Source organism: Rattus norvegicus, chromosome 19, assembly GCF_036323735.1.
Source record: "Rattus norvegicus strain BN/NHsdMcwi chromosome 19, GRCr8, whole genome shotgun sequence".
In the NCBI taxonomy this organism is placed as follows: Eukaryota; Metazoa; Chordata; class Mammalia; order Rodentia; family Muridae; genus Rattus; species Rattus norvegicus.
This window is the reverse complement of record NC_086037.1, coordinates 1,275,716-1,291,940: the sequence shown is the minus strand read 5'-3', so window position 1 is coordinate 1,291,940 and position 16,225 is coordinate 1,275,716.

The following is a 16,225-nucleotide window of genomic DNA, read 5'->3' as shown; positions in this document are numbered from 1 at the left end:
ACGCTGTGGAGTAGCTAATGCAAACTAATGAGCATGAATATATATATATTACTAGAGAGACTATTCCAACTCTTAATATTTTTTAAGATGTAAAACTATTCTTTTCTATAATCAACACGACATGAGTCCTTGAACTTGTTCATTTTCTCTATGATTTTTTAACCTTTGACTAAGATCTCCAATGCCTCCTGTCCCTTGGTCTGTGGGATCCTCCAGTCAATTCTGTGGTTCTGTGAGTTCCACATTTGTAAATGCCACATATGAGTGAGAACATGGGGTGTTTTCTTTCTGTCCTTGGCTCATTCTGCTGCATTCGTTTCTCTAGTTCCATTCATTCACCCACCCACCTTCTTTATCCAGGCATCCAATGATGGGCACACGTTGATTTTACAGCTTGGCTGCCATGAATATTGCTGAAGGGAATACAAGAGTACAGATAATCTCTTCGATGTGTCATACTTGCATCCTTTGGCTATAGACCCAGAAGTAGGATTATGGGTTACATGGTGTTCTATTCTTGTTTTGAAGAGCCTCCCTACCATATATATATATATATATATATATATATATATATATATATATACATTTTGTGAAAGAACCTCCTCCTTTTAAAAAATATATTCTCATTTAGACTTTCTCCTTTTGATGCCCAGTTGATATTTTGATTTTCCTTTACCTGAAATCTGGCAATGTTAAACCTTTTAGATATACATATTGTCCATTTTTATGCCTTCTTTGAAGAAATGCTTGAGCCTTTTGTCCATTTGTTTTAAACTTTTAAAATTTGGATTGTAGGAGTTCCTTATACATTTTAGAAGTTAAGCCCATATGAGATGGAAATTTGAAAATACTTTCTGCAAGCCCATAGATTACCTCTTCACTCTGCCGGCCATTTCCCTTGCTGTGCTGAAGATTTTAAAGTGGTGTGCTTTCACTTGGCTCTGATTCTAATGGTCTGTGTGATTTGGATGTCATATTCAAGAAATCATTGCTGAAATGAACGTCAGGGGATTTGCTCTGTCTTATTCTAAAGGCTTATGGTTTAGAGTCTGTGTGTGTGTGTGTGTGTGTGTGTGTGTGTGTGTGTGTGTACTTGTGTGCACATGCTTGTGTATGGATTGCATGATTGTATACATGTAAGTATGTGTGAGTTTATTACAGGCTTGTACACACAGAAGCCAGAGGAGGACCATCAGGTTTCTTCCTTTATTACTGTCAACATCATTCCCTTGAGATAAAGTCTCTCCCTGAACTGGAACAAAAGCTCACCATTTTAGCTAGGCTAACTGACCAGTGAGCTCCCAGGCTCTCACTCCTTCATCACTGGAGGAGAGACATGCGCAGCTCTGCCTAACTGTCCCTGTAGGTGCTGTGAATTCAAACTCAGGTCCACAAGCTTGTGCAGCAAGCACTTTTACCCACTGAGTCATCTCCCTAGCCCATGGTTTTGAGTCTTAAGTTTTTATTCATTTTGTTTTGACTTTTCTGTGTGATGTCAAAGAGTTCAGTTGCATTCTCTTGCCTACAGATGTCAAGTTGTTCACTTAAAAAATTATGCTTTCTCCATGGTGTATTGTTGGCACTCTTGTGGAAGGTAACTGAGCACATATCTGAAAGTTAACTGTATCAATTCTGTTTAAAGAATCAGTTGTCAATGCCATCCTGTTTTGCACACTGTGACTTTGTGTTCTATTTTAAAGTCAGGAAGGATTCTCCTACTTTTGTTTTCTTTATTTAAATTGCTTCAGCTGTTTTATGTCTTTTGTGGTTTCATATTGTTTCCTATTTCTGTACAAAGAAATCTAAGGGATCTCACAGGGATTGCTTTGAACCTGTAGATTGTTTCCAATAATAAATACTGTCTCTAGGCAGCAGAGATTATAGTGGGTGTTTTTATTGCTTTGGGATTCTTTTGTGTCTAATTTTTTATCAAACATTGGCACTTTTATTCAAATATTTCTGGATATTCTAGTCAAAGAATTTACACAAAATAAAAAGATAAGACCCAAGTCACAAAAGAAGTAAAATTATCTCCATTTATAGGTTATGAGATCATGTGTGCTTAAAACCTTAAAGGCTCCATTTTTTAAAAAAGTGTGTTACATTTAACAAACAAATTAACAAAATATAAGAACCAACTTTAAAAATCAGTTGTTTCTAAATGCCAATAATTAACTGTCTGGAAAAAAAAGTTGAGAGGAAAAAAAGAGCTATTACATCAACAAAAAGAATTACTAGGAACAAGCCCAGCTAAAGAGGTTAAGCATAGATTTTGTAGGCCAGACTTTATTTGATAGATATTGGGGAGTCAAAGAAGGCTTTGAGCAGTTTCTGGTAGGGGGGGTGGTGTTATTTGAGAGGTTGACTCATAGGTGAATATGTGTTAAAAGTTAGATGGGCCCAGAAGGCTCTTTAAAAGCTGAACATGAGCTGAGAAAGGAAGTCTGGCCTGGTAGTTCTGGATGGTACCTGGGAGGCTGAGACAGGAGGAATCCAAGTTTAAAGTCTGTCTAGACTACAGTAAAGCTAGCTTGGACTACTTAGTAAGTCCCAGTGTCTAAATAAAAGTGAAGAATGCCGGGATATAAAATAGTTGCCAGGCATGTATGAGGCCCTGAGTTCAAGTTCCAGTAGAATTAAAACTTTCTGAGGAGGAAAATAGGTAGATGAACGTGGAAAGAAGAGTACATATATTGCCAAGGTAGAAAGAACAGGAACATTAAAGCAACTGATGGACAAAAAGAGAAATTGGAAGTGTTTCATTTCTAAGTATCTAGAAAGACAGCCATGGAATTAAAGGAAATTGGGAAACTGAGACTTTGTTGCCCAGGAACCTGTCCCAGCTTCCAAACTATTCCACCCTAACCAATGATGTGCCTGATTCCTGTAGGTGAGTTATCAATATGCTATCTAGGATGAAAGATCTGATAGTAAAACAGGCATGTGCCACAGACTCAACTCATCAAGCTTAGCTTCTGGATCTAGCATAACAGAAAATGAACTGATCCTGAGTGCTACTACCCAATACCCTTCTGGTCATCAGCCCAGGCATAGGAAGGAGTCAGTATTCTAGTGATTGATGTCAGTCTGGGCTTCTTCAAAAGCTAGACCACTCCTTTGATGTCATTTCCTGAAGAAACCAGAGCTTCCTGGGTTCTGAGAAACAATATTCATGACAGGATAGCAAGAGTTTTATTTCACCCACTGTACTAGTAAATTTAAGGCCTTCATGTTGGGGTTCTCAAAAGGCTGTGAGACCTAGTTTTTCAAAGATCTGGCCCAGTAAGGAGACGTGGAGACCAACCACATGAAGGTCATTCTTGAAATCCAAACACAAAACTAATAACAGACTGAAGCAAAGGAAAAGGAGACAGAGGCATTAAAGGGGAAACTTTTAAGTGAGTGAGTGAGGAAGAAAGGAGCAAGGAATCTTAGATGTGGTAGGGCAGACTGCTTGAAGAGTTCATATAGGCCACGGGAGAGGGAGATGGAAGAATGTTGGACTAATATGAGTCTGGCGGGTCTGGAAATTTGCATGTCTCTAACAATTTTCAGGGGTGGGAGTGCTAATAGAGAGAATGTTTTATGAGGAGGAAAGGGGTTAGGTATTCAAAGATCAAAGGATACAAGTCACTTTAAGAAGCTTGGGGATGGGTGGGGCAGTAGACAACATAAAATTTGGCCTAGCTCTGTCCTTAAGCCACCCTGGAGCACACGCTCAATCTTTAAGGTACTGGTACTTGCCTATAGCAGTCACAGTGGAGCATACACATGATTGTGACAGGAGCAAGAATCAAATCAGTTAACATTTGTTAAGAATTGATGAAGCACCCTTCACTAATCAAATGCCCTCCCTGCCAAAATCAGATTGCCACTATTTCCTGATTTCACACACAGGGGAACTGAGGCACACACACACACACACACACACACACACACACACACACACACACACACACACAAAAGATGACTTGAGCAATCTCCTGTAGCTAGAAATAGAAATAGAAGAACCAATTCAAGCTCAAGTAACCTGGACCAAGAATTCATGACAATTGGTACAATAGAGTAGAGGACTGGTCATCAAATTACAGTCCTGAATAATTCTGTTATGCCATGCACCTAGGGTGGGAGTGGTGTTACTATTTGTACACGGTTGGAATAATATTTCATGATGCAAAACAAATATTTTTTGGATGAAATAAATTGGAGAAGAAAAGGCCATAGGTTGGAAGGCAAGGGAGGGGGAAACGTTTGAGTTAGTTTTCAGGCCAAGACCTTGAACCAGAAGGAAAGGGAGACCCCCAGAGAAGGCAGACATCACCTGGAGAAAGAATATCAATGCTTTTCAACTGCACTTTTCAACTGCAGCTGCCCATAACAAGATGTCTCACCAAAGTTGCTTTCTTTCAATGAAGAACCCTCTCCTCTATAAAGTACAAAGTGTCAGCCAGGTGTTTGAGGACTTCATGGACGAGCGAAGAACAAGATGTTTTCCAAGCACTTAGACTCCAAGAAACATCGGAAGTGCACCGTTGGCATGGGAACCAAGAAGCTTGAGGAACTCTATTTTCAAACATCATTTTACATCTCCATTTGCATTTTTGTGTGGGTGTGGATGCTAATGGTAACACTTAGGCCAATAGGAGGACAAAAACACTGTATTTAATGAGGTTCCTGATACTTTCTTTACTAGCTAATCAGCTCTTGTGTTCTGGTACACTAAATGTATTTACACTTAATACATCTTCCATTGCAATGATACCTATAAATGTGGCTTGGTGACAGCTTTGATACTGAGGGCTACTGCTGGGGTCTCCATTCTGTATATATGGTAGCATTAATGGTGCCCCTCCTTAGGCAGCCTGACTCTCAACTAACATATCAGTTTGTTACTTCTGGGGCCAATAGTGATTTACTTAAAGTGATGAATCACTCTCACTAAATTAAGGTTGGCCAACTTCATGTGACTTTATATTGACTAGTGCCTGTTGAGTGTAGATTTTATTGATTGCCAATTTCAGTTAATACAAATCTTGAGCATCAGGAATTCTGGCTTACCTCACTAACAGTATATGAGTCAGCAACTAGACAGCACTGTTAGTGTGCTCCTCAATAACAAGGGATATGCCAGAGGGATTAGTCGCATTTTTTTGATAACTCTGCAGTCTACAATCTCATTGACATCTTTAAGTTCCCCATATGCACCTTGTGTTCAGAGAGGAAGGATTCTCTAATCTAGCTTTGGCTCTGGCAAATGCTGAGGTAGCATGGTCCCTAAGGCTTCCTTTCATGTGAATCCATAGTATATTGGGAAACAGAGATCAATGGGTCACAGCTTGGCTTCTCTGTTTGGTAAGCAAAACTGTGAAATTGTGTAGCCTTTCCTTGAATATGTGTCACATAAACTCCTTACTTGGAACTGCACTACCTCCTACCCCCAGCATTTCTTAGCCCTTTCAGAAAACTCAATGCCTTGTCATTTCTATTATTTTTGTGCCTGCTTCCCACATGAAACTCAGAGGTACCCAAAAGTGGGACTGTGCTTTTCTTATACCTATTTCTACACTGCTTAGCACAGTGCATGACACATGGGTGATGCTCAAAAGAGTTATAAGAAATTGATGTGGGGTTGGGGCTTTAGCTCAGTGGTAGAGCGCTTGCCTAGGAAGCGCAAGGCCCTGGGTTCAGTCCCCAGCTTCGGAAAAAAAAAAAAAGAAATTGATGTGTGAGGAGTGGAATACCCCAGAACTACAAATGATTAAAAAAAAAAAGATAAAGCTGTGAATTTTCTAGGTTTTGTTTTGGTGAAGGCTGTGTTCCTATATTAAGTCTGAGAATTAGAAATCTGTTCTTTGTTTTTCTGATTTATAGACTTGAAGGAAAGAATTTACTCAGGACAACCAGACAAAGACTGCAATTTAGCTCCCTTCTCTCCAAATGGGGCTTGGCTCAAATCCACTCTAGACCCTGGCAGTGGGTAAAAATCTGACAATTTCTATACTCTATACTCCAAATTTATAAATTTATAAATATTATCCAGGAAGCCCCTACAAATACTGATTGATGTGCATCTGATTAAAATAAAAAGTTTCCAGATTTTGGCTGGTCGCTTTGGATAACATGAGCCAGATGCTTTGGGATGACCATCATCCATTCTCCATGACAGCATCCCTTCAGAACATCACCAGAATGAGCTGTCATCTCATTATCAAAGCAGGTTCTTTCTTTCCTACTGTATACCCAGACTTATCAACCTCCGCATGACCTAAACTCACTCCTGGCTCTTCTCATGGCAGGTTAAAACATTTGGTACAAAGGGGAGGGTTACAAGCAATAATGTATTTAGCATGTGGGATGCTCACATGTCCTCAGATTTAAACTACAAGAAAGGAAAGCAAGGCAAGGCAAAAGACAGGCAGCAGAAAATGTGCAGGTGTGATAATCGACAGCAAGTTCAGATGACCCTGTAGGGAGCAATGGAGTTAGAATAACCCTCCAGCACCAGTCTGAGTTGAGACATTTCTTATTAGTCCTTTTATAGACCACGCCAAGGAAAGATAATACCTTAACAAGCTGCCTTTTAGCTATCCTTAAATAGGCTGACAGTCTCTAAAATGTCCCTGAACAATGCTACTTCCCACATCTGAAAAAAAGGGAGGGTCCACATTGAAGGGAAACTTCAGCAGTATATTCTAGCATCTTCTAGACCAGAGTAGAGAGCTATGCCTCCTGATGTAGGGAGACAATGTGACCTTACACCAAAGTCATCCAAGCATAAAGAGCATGGGTGCTTGCTGATTACTGTGGATTCAGAAAAGTGGCTTTGCTTTCCAGGAGCCCCATTTTTAATCCTTGTCTCAGTGAATCAACTCTGTCTGTCAGTGGTGTCTTGACCTCCGCTCCTTTGTCAGGTTATCTACAGAGATAAGAGTTGGATTCTGAGCCTCCATCTGCTTTCTAGGGATCACAACTCATCATTGGTTTTCATTCAGCCATGAACCCAAGCATCCATCCTACTTGCATTCGACCATAAGTAAAGGAAGCAAAGGAGCTAATTAGAGCAACCACTTGCCATTAACGCCCATACTAGCCATGCATTCAAGTTTCCTACTGTCCCAGCATTTGTCAGATAGCAAGATCAATTACTTCCAAACAGAGATCACTTCATCAAGATAACCAGAAGCCTCTGGATTCCCAGGTCAAGCTACTGTTCACCCCATCTTCTCCCTGGTAGTAACTCATCTTAGCTAGGATACACCTTCGTGGCAGATGTTCCTGAAAGAATAGTTGCTAGAGATCCTAGGGGGCTTTCAGTGGCAGATGTGGGGGGCTGAGAATAACTTATGAATATAATAACCCTAAAATACCAATTATCAACTGGGAGAAATTCAAATCTGTTAGCTGATGTCACTTTGTGTCCATTCAGTTTTTCGATTGCCTATTCCTTCCGAAGGCACTGGCAAGCATCTACTTTGGGACAATCTTCTAGTTGCTGGGGACACAAAGACCAGGGGGCTAGGATGGCAGCCCATACCTGGTCTTCCTCTTCATCTTATGAAAATGGAAATTTTGCTGTATTCCCATCCACTTCCTCATCCAGGGAGGTGCCATGGAAGGAACTGTTGTTCTTTCTCTGATGCCTGTCTGTTCTGCCCTTACAAAAAGATCACAAAACCTCTCTAATTGGTTAGTCTAAAGTCCATGTGTGACTTTTCCCTTGCAAGCCAAGATACTGTCAAGAAGAATTTCCCTCTCCTCTTTGGCCTCCAGGTCCTCATATCCTACATCCTCCTCCTCATCCCTGCTTCTCCATCACAGCCCTACTAGGGAAGATGCCTGCTCAGCCTTTTTGGCTCCACTCTTTACCCTCATTCTCTTCTTTACCCTCCAGTGACTGGAGTGGTTAATGGAAGCAGGCTAGCCTTTCTGTTTCACAAGGTCGAATGGCTACAGGGGTTTGGAGTCCATTCTGCAAAGCATGATGCATAGCTTGTAATTTTCCCTCATTTGCATATCCTGAGGTGGAAATGTAGAATGACAAGAAAAAGATACCAGTCCAGCTCAGATACAAACCACACACTTCAGTATACTTCCCACAATCCAGGTTTGATAGCTTGGGCATTTTATAGCATCATTGAAGCAGCAAAAGGGATCCCCATGCCTCCTTTTTGTGTGTATATTCTCTAATGATCAGAACCTTGAATGAGAAAAATAAAGAGTTGGGATGTTTTTATGCCCCATTTCTTGAAGAAAATACAGTTTCTGCCATCCTGGAATTTATGGTCTGGTTGTAAAACACAAAGATATGATAAAAAAGATACATACAAAAAAAGTCTACCTAACCCAGCATGGGAGAGGTTTGCCAGGGATGTTTTTTGGAGCAGTGCATGCAGAAAAGAGTTTGAGTGATAACAAAGTTAAATTAAGGTCAGTGAAACAGGAAGGTACAAGCTAGTGCTCAGGGGCCACTGTGTCATGGTGTCGGGGAGGGAAACAGGCAGTCGGAGCTGCTGTGTGGCTTGCATCCAGGCAGGTTAAGCTCATGATACACCTGCACAGTGTGGGGACAAAGTGCACATGCTATTCTCTGATCTCTCTCTAGATCTGTGAGAGTGTACTGCAACATCACGCACCCTGTGTTGTATTCACCTGTGGTCTTAATTGGCTCTTGAATGTTCAAAAATAGATCTGACACGAGCTTCCTCCAAATGTTTTTGTTTGTTTTTTTTTAAAGAAGGGAATGTCAAGTCAAGCCAGGACCAAGCATTCCTTATGCTGGATAGTTCTGAGCTCTGGGGAAAATAGAGGAGCTAAGAGAAGCCCTGTGAACAACCACTAACAGCCTGGCCACTGTCACCTCTCCTTTTACTTCCTGTCCTGGTATTTAATTGACCTAAATGTATCCGATATGGCCTTCTGGAGCTTACCCTTTAAACCAGCCCTACTACAAAGAATGTCACATACAAACACACTGTTTCAACAGATTTCAGGTTCTGTCTGATAAAACCCAATTTCTTTACAAAGTGTTGCAGCCTGTGTTCTCCAGGTACAGACCATAAGACAGAAGACAGAATGTGGGAAAATATTTGAAGGGAAATGGGTTGATCATCATCAAGTCTCAACAAAGGTATCGGCTGCCCGTTGGGGAACCTGACAGGTCTGATCAGATTTGGCCAAAGGAACAAAGCATTCATAAGGTTATGTCAACAAGTCTTACAAGCAGGCTCCCCATAGAGCACAACTCTTTAAGCCAAATCTTGAGGAGGAAAAAACAGTAAGGCAGCTCAGATCTCTGGCATTCTCAGCAGTTGGGGAAACAAAGTCATCAGTCCCGAAGGAAGCACTGAGTGGTGCATCACTCAGTACATAGCATTCAATAATTTTTATGGCTTTGCGGACTCCCCTCCCCAACAACCGCATTTGTTTGCAAGAGATGCTATAACAAAGCACCACAGGTGTGTGTCTCAAACAAAAAAGTTTAGTTTCACACAGTTATGGGAATCAAAACTCAGAGATAAAGAAAGGGGAATGATTGACTCTGAGAACACTCCTCTTGCCTTGGAAATGGCCGTTCTGTCTTCACACAGTGTTCCTTCTGTATATGCCTGTGTCCTAGCCTGCTCTTCCTGTGGGAGCACCATTCATACTGGATTAGGACCTACTCACTTCTGCCAGGTTATACTCTAGTTTTTGCTCTACTTCCTTTTTCTAAAAGGTCTATTTTAAGTACAGTTACATCCTGAGACACTGGGGATCAGGACTTCAACGTATAGATTTCTAGGCGTTCAATTTATCTACCTGCTTCTTGTCAGTTTCACTTAGTTCTTCCTCAACCACATATTATCCAATAATAGCAAACCGCTATCTGATTCTCACCCCTAAGCTTAGAATTTTATTAGATTACTCCAATTGTTAAATCCTTAGCCATATAATGTTTATAGACTGTCTCTGTGGACTTAGCAAGACATTCGCTTCAGAATTTGGCACAAACCATAGCTCTGAATCCTGGAACACAAGTTGCCTTTCCCCAGATAGCTCTGGGTTTGATTGGCTTGCTGCTAACAGATTCTGTGTTATCCTTTGCTTTGTACACATAAGCGTATCTCTTGTCCAAAGCAAATTCGTTTTCACTTCAGGCATAAATATCTTCAAGAAAATCTGCGTGTGCCTTCTGGCTTGAAAAATTGTGCCAGCAGAAGTGACCTGGGGACAATACTTTCCACATGTAATTGTCATTTTAAAGTCCAGGTGCCAGTGGGTCTCCGTGGGCTCCTACATAGGAAGAGAGCTCTATCTGGCTGTGTCTGGAACATATTGTGCTGGTCTATATCTCTACGGTTCGCACATTCTCTGCCACAAAAGCCCTCATTTGTCAATGACTAATGTCTTCTTCTAAACTCTCTCTGAAGCCTCCATAACAGCACCTTGTGTCTTTGGATTTTTTTCCTTCCATAGAGGACCAGATGTTGCAGGATCTCTATGTTATGTAGCAGACATCTAACTTTTTCAGGGCTTTATTGACAGTTAGTAGGATGATGGATTTATCAGGAGTTCTGTTATGGCCAGCACCTGTACTCTCAGTAGATGAGATTTCAGCACAGATACCTCTTATATATAAAATGTCTTCACTCCAGATGAGGTAAAAGTGGATTTTTCAGGCCACTGTCCTTTTGTATCTGTGGTAGGCATAATGACTCTTCCAAAGGCAACTATTCCATTCCTTGGAGTCTGGGAATATATTCAGTTATATAGCAAGATAGAGTTAGTACGATTGCAGATGTAGAGCTAGGGAGTGCAGTGCAGTGCTTTCTACACAAACATGAAGACCTGGGTTCATATCCCCAGCACCAACATAAAAAGTCAAGCACAGTGGCTTGCATCTGTAACCTGCTACTGAGGAGGGAGTGACAAGCAAGTTCTGGTAGCTCACTGGCTAGTCAGTCTGACCAAAATACTGAATTCCAGGTTCAATAAGAGATTCTGTCTCAGAAAGTAAGGTGAAGAGCAATCAAGGAAGACACTGGACATGGCTCTCTGGTCAACACACACACACACACACACACACACACACATACACAAACACACATACACACACACATACATACACACATACACACACATACACACTCACACATACACACACAGACACACTCACACATACATATACACACACAGACACACTCACACATATACATACACACATACATACACAGACACACAGACAGACACACACATACATACACATACACACTCACATTACACACACACACACACACACACACACACACACACACACACAAGACTGCAAGCGAATTAGCAATGCTAGGAAACCAAACAGATAGATTACCCTGGATTTTTCAGAAGGACCCAGGGTCATCAAGAAACCATTAAAAGTAGAAGCAGGAGCCATAAGGCAGAGCTCTCTGGGGACAGCTTTCTCAGATGTTATCACTGTCCTGAGAGGAGAACAAAAGGCAGAAGAGATACAACTTTGTTGAGAAGAACCAAAGACCAAAGATTGTTGCCTTTAAAGATGGGTTCAGGCCATAGCTAAGGACAGTGTGCAGCCTGGGAAAGCTGGGAGACTAAATGCATTCTCTCCTGAAACCCCTGAAGAGAACACAGCCCTGCTCATAGCTTGATTTTATCCCAAAGGGTAAGGCAGTAAGTATGTGCCATTTTAAGCCACTAATTCAAGTAACTTGTTATAGCTTGTTCTGTCTCTCTATCTTCCTACCTCCATCCCCCCTCTGTGTGGGGGGAGGGGCATGTACTCTATTCTAAATAAACTATTTTGACCACTGCCTTCATAATGTGATGGTTTCCTCTTCTCTAGGAAGGGCTACCACACTCACCAGCATTTGCAGCTTTTCATTCTTTATGGTTGTAAGCTTTGAGAAACCCATGAGAATGCATAGGGCCATTTTCTCTTTTCTGCTGAGTTTTAAATAGCCGTTATTAAATTTGTTCAGACACGAATAATGAATTCTGATAGATCTCACCTTCCACCTCTTCTCTCTCCCCTGATACCCCCTATTCCTCCCTGAAACTTTCTTTCTTACACCCTCCCCCCACTGCCGCCTCTCTCCCTCTCCCATTAAGTTTAATCAGGACCCATTTGTGATCATGAGTTTGAAACTGTCCACTGAAGCCTGCTGGACTCACCCGTGTGTGCAAGAATGATCACAATGACCTCCTCTCCCTCAGAATCCACCAGTAATCAATCATTTAGTTTAGGGATCCCCTCATCCATGAATAAAAATGACAGAACCAGCTGCATATCAGCTACATATGTGCAGGGAGGCCTAGGTCCAGCTAGTGTATGCTCTTTGATTGATGGTTCAGACTCTGAGAGCCCCAAGAGTCCAAGTTATTTAGTTGACTCTGTTGGTCTTTCTGTGGAGTTCCTATCCCCTTCAGGGTCTGCAATCCTTCCTCCCATTCTTCCATAAATGTGTCCAATTTTTATCTATTGTTTGGCTGTGGGTGTTTATTTTTGCCTGAGTCAGCTGCTGGGTAGAGCCTCTCAAGACAACAAGCACCTGTCTGCAAGCATAACAGAGTATCATTAATAGTGTTAGGGATTGCTGCTTGTCCATGGAATGGATCTCAAGTTGGGATACCCAGGTAGGATATCCCTATTTGGTCAGAGGAGAAAGGGATGGGACTGGGGGAAGGATTGTGGGATGGGGTGACCTAGAGGGGAGTAAGTGGGATGTAAAGTGAATAAATAAAAAAATAAGATAAAATAAAATTTTAAAAAACTGACAGACCCAGTATAGGCAACCTCAGGTGCTGAGAAAGCATGCTTGCAGTGTCTATGAGAACCTTTAAGTGCATTAAGCACTTGGAAAACTTTACCGAGGAAACTTTCGCTGGGCATGCTATAACACAAGCAATGCAATTTTACAGTGAAATGTATCTCAGTTTGCTCACAGTCTACAAAATAGATAAGATCTGCACAGAGCAAACAGGTGCATTCCTAAGAGGGTGATTTCTCCTAACAGGGAGATGTTAGATTACAGGAATATCATCTTACAAAGCAACCTATCTCATAGGGATTCTCCAGTTGGCTATGCACTATACAACCCCATCAAAGAAGCATGGTCCTTTTCTCTGATCCACTTAGAACATATACCTGCAGAAGCAAATGGACACTAAGCATCATTTAGAAGGCAAGGAATTCTTGTGGAGAAACATCATGGGAATTCATGATGGTAGCACTCTACTGGAGGTGGACCTCTGGAGATCAAATCATGAAAACTCTAGTTTACAAGATGACCATGAGTTCACAATAAACCAACACCTGAACCAGATCTTAAATGAGAGAAACTGGAACAATGCCAGTGAGTTAGGACACAGTCCAGACTCTGGGGAATATAGTAGGCACTGGGGAACTGGGATGGTTTGAATATGAATGGACCCCACAAGCTCATTTACTTGAGTGCTCAGTCACATCGCGAGGGGGTAAAATTGGGAGAATTAGGAAATTAGGAGGTGTGACCTTGTTGGAGGAAGTGTGTCACTGGGGATTTAAGGTTTCAAGGGCTAAGGTGGCTCTCTCCCTGTCCCTCCCTGTCTCCCCCTCCTTCTCCCACTCACCCTTCCTGACTCCCTTCCTCCCTCACTCCCTCTCTCCTCTCTTTTTGCCTATAAATCAGAATATAGCTCTCAGCTACTTCTCCAGCACCATGCCAGCCTGCTGCCATGCTCTCTGCCATGATGGTAATAGGCTAAGCCCCTGAAACTGTAAGCAAGACCTCAATTAAATGTTTCCTTTTATAAGAGTTGGCCTAGGCTGTGGTGTCTCTTCGAAGCAATAGGACAGTGACTAAGACAGAAGCCAAACAGATTGTGACCAAAACAAAACAAGGGGAGGACTTGGTATCTAAAATGGGCATGGCTGTGAGTGAGGCAAAGACAAAAGAGGAGAGAGAAGAGCACACCAGGCAGTTGTGAGTTCTGTCCCTAGAGCCAGGCCAATGTTCTCATCATTCCCAGCTCACAGAATCTGAGATATCAGATGCTGTTTCTAAATGAACACTGATAATATAGTGTTCTTCATTCACTTAATCGACACTGAAGTTAAAAGAATAGCACATGATTTTCCTTTTCACAAAACTCAAGAAAAAAAATACTACCCTGGAAATGGATTCTAAAACTGCAGACCAACCATCCAAGTGCTACTCTTAAAAGCAGAGGATGAGTGCATAAACACTGAGGAATTTTCCATCTGACTCTCTATTAAGGGCCTGAAATATTAATGGTGTCTTAATAACAAATCAACATCGATTACATTCATTCTTGAAGCCCATCATCAAAGAGTAGATCATGGCTTACAAATTGAAGAAGGATAGAAATAAACCTGCAAGCAGTATTGACAGAGTTCTTTGTGTATGGAATGTGTGCATGTTGGGGTGTGTGTGAGTGTGAGAGAGAGAGAGAGAGAGAGAGAGAGAGAGAGAGAGAGAGAGAGAGCAGGAGAGAGTATGTGTGTGTGAGCAAAAGAGAGAGCATGTGTGTGTGAGCGTGTGTGTGTGTGTGTGTGTGTGTGTGTGTGTGTGTGTGTGGTGTGTGCTTCCATATTCACATGTGCTTAGGCCAGAAGATAACCTTGGGGTATTCTTCAGGCATTGTCTACTATGTTCTGTGAGCTAGGGGTCTCTCACTGGCCTTGAACATACCCAGTAGGGTGAATGGCCAGTGAGCCTTCAGAATCCACCTGTCTGCAGTTCTCAACACTAGGATAGCAAGTACTGGTCACCATAGCCAGCTTTATCCAAACTCTGAGCTTCATGCCTGCATGGAGGAACACTTTGCAACTGAGCTATCTCTCCTGTCCCAGCTCTTTGCATTTTGCATGGTGTCTCCTCCCACATTATGTCATTGAACTGAAGAAGAACTCTGTGACATTTTTATCATAAAGATTTGAAGACAAGATGTTAATTCCAGGTGGCTTCACTAGACACTTTTTGTTGCTTCCACACCATTGTAAAGCTTCCTGTGTCTAGGGAAATGGTACAGTATGGAGAAGAAATGTCACATGTAAACAGAAACTGTAGCTTGTCCTTTGCTACTTTGTGGGTCCTTTTTTCTTACCCTTCTCCATGCCTGCTCTTCTACCCTGTCAAACCCCTAATACTAGTTAAGAGAGAGGAAAAGGGATAGAAAGGAATGGGAGTGATGCTACCATTAGGCTACTTCCTGATGGTTAGGGTCAAATTCCTTGATCTTCCCTGTCAGGATTTCTAATTTCTTGTTTTTTCTTTGTGCACTGCTCAACAAACCATGACAAATAGCAACTACTCAACAACCAACCTATAGGGCTCTGCATTTATATAACCCTCTGAAAAATCACACAGTCACAGAAACTATCTGCAGCTGGCAAAGCCAGGCCCTTGTTGGAACAAGAGGCAAATCATAGTCACTGCTGTGGACAGTCTGAAGCAGCCCCATATCTCACACCTGAGATGAAGAAGAAACCTTATTCTTATAATATTTCTGTGTTTATTAAAAGAAACTCAAATTCTCACTACAGGAAATACCCAGAAAAACCAAAGCGTTCTCCTCCCACATAGCCCAAGGCTTGTCAGCCCCAGAGACCTGATACCAGAAATTCTGAAATTGGCCATGTTACTGAAAAATCATCCCGGACCATCCAGAAACATCTCTGGCATGAGAAATGTCATCTCCTCTCCTGGGATTGAAAGATTCACTGACTATTTCAGACCTGGTTCAATCCAGTTTGCAAGTAGAAACAAGTGTAAGGGTCTGTCTTAAGAGAACTAGACACCTGAATGACAGAGAAGGCTGTCTTTGGGCCTCCACATGCATGAGCACACACTTGTACCTGAACACACACACATATGCATGCACACACACACACACATACACACACACACACAGGCATGCACACACACACACACAGGCATGCACACACACACACATACGCATGCGCGCGCGCACACACACACACACACACACACACACACACACACACACACACACACATGCATGCACGCACCAGGCAATGTTATGAGATTCAAAGAGCGGATCTGTAAAACAATTAGCTTTTGTGCTTAGCATCATGGTAGTGACGATTTGTATCACCTCTCCTCTACTTCCAAGGTCTGAGACGTATAACCACCTAGCTCTAAGTCATAAATCCAACTTCTGACTACAGCCCATTTCTTCACAGCCCCCTTCATCATGCGGCATCTTTGAT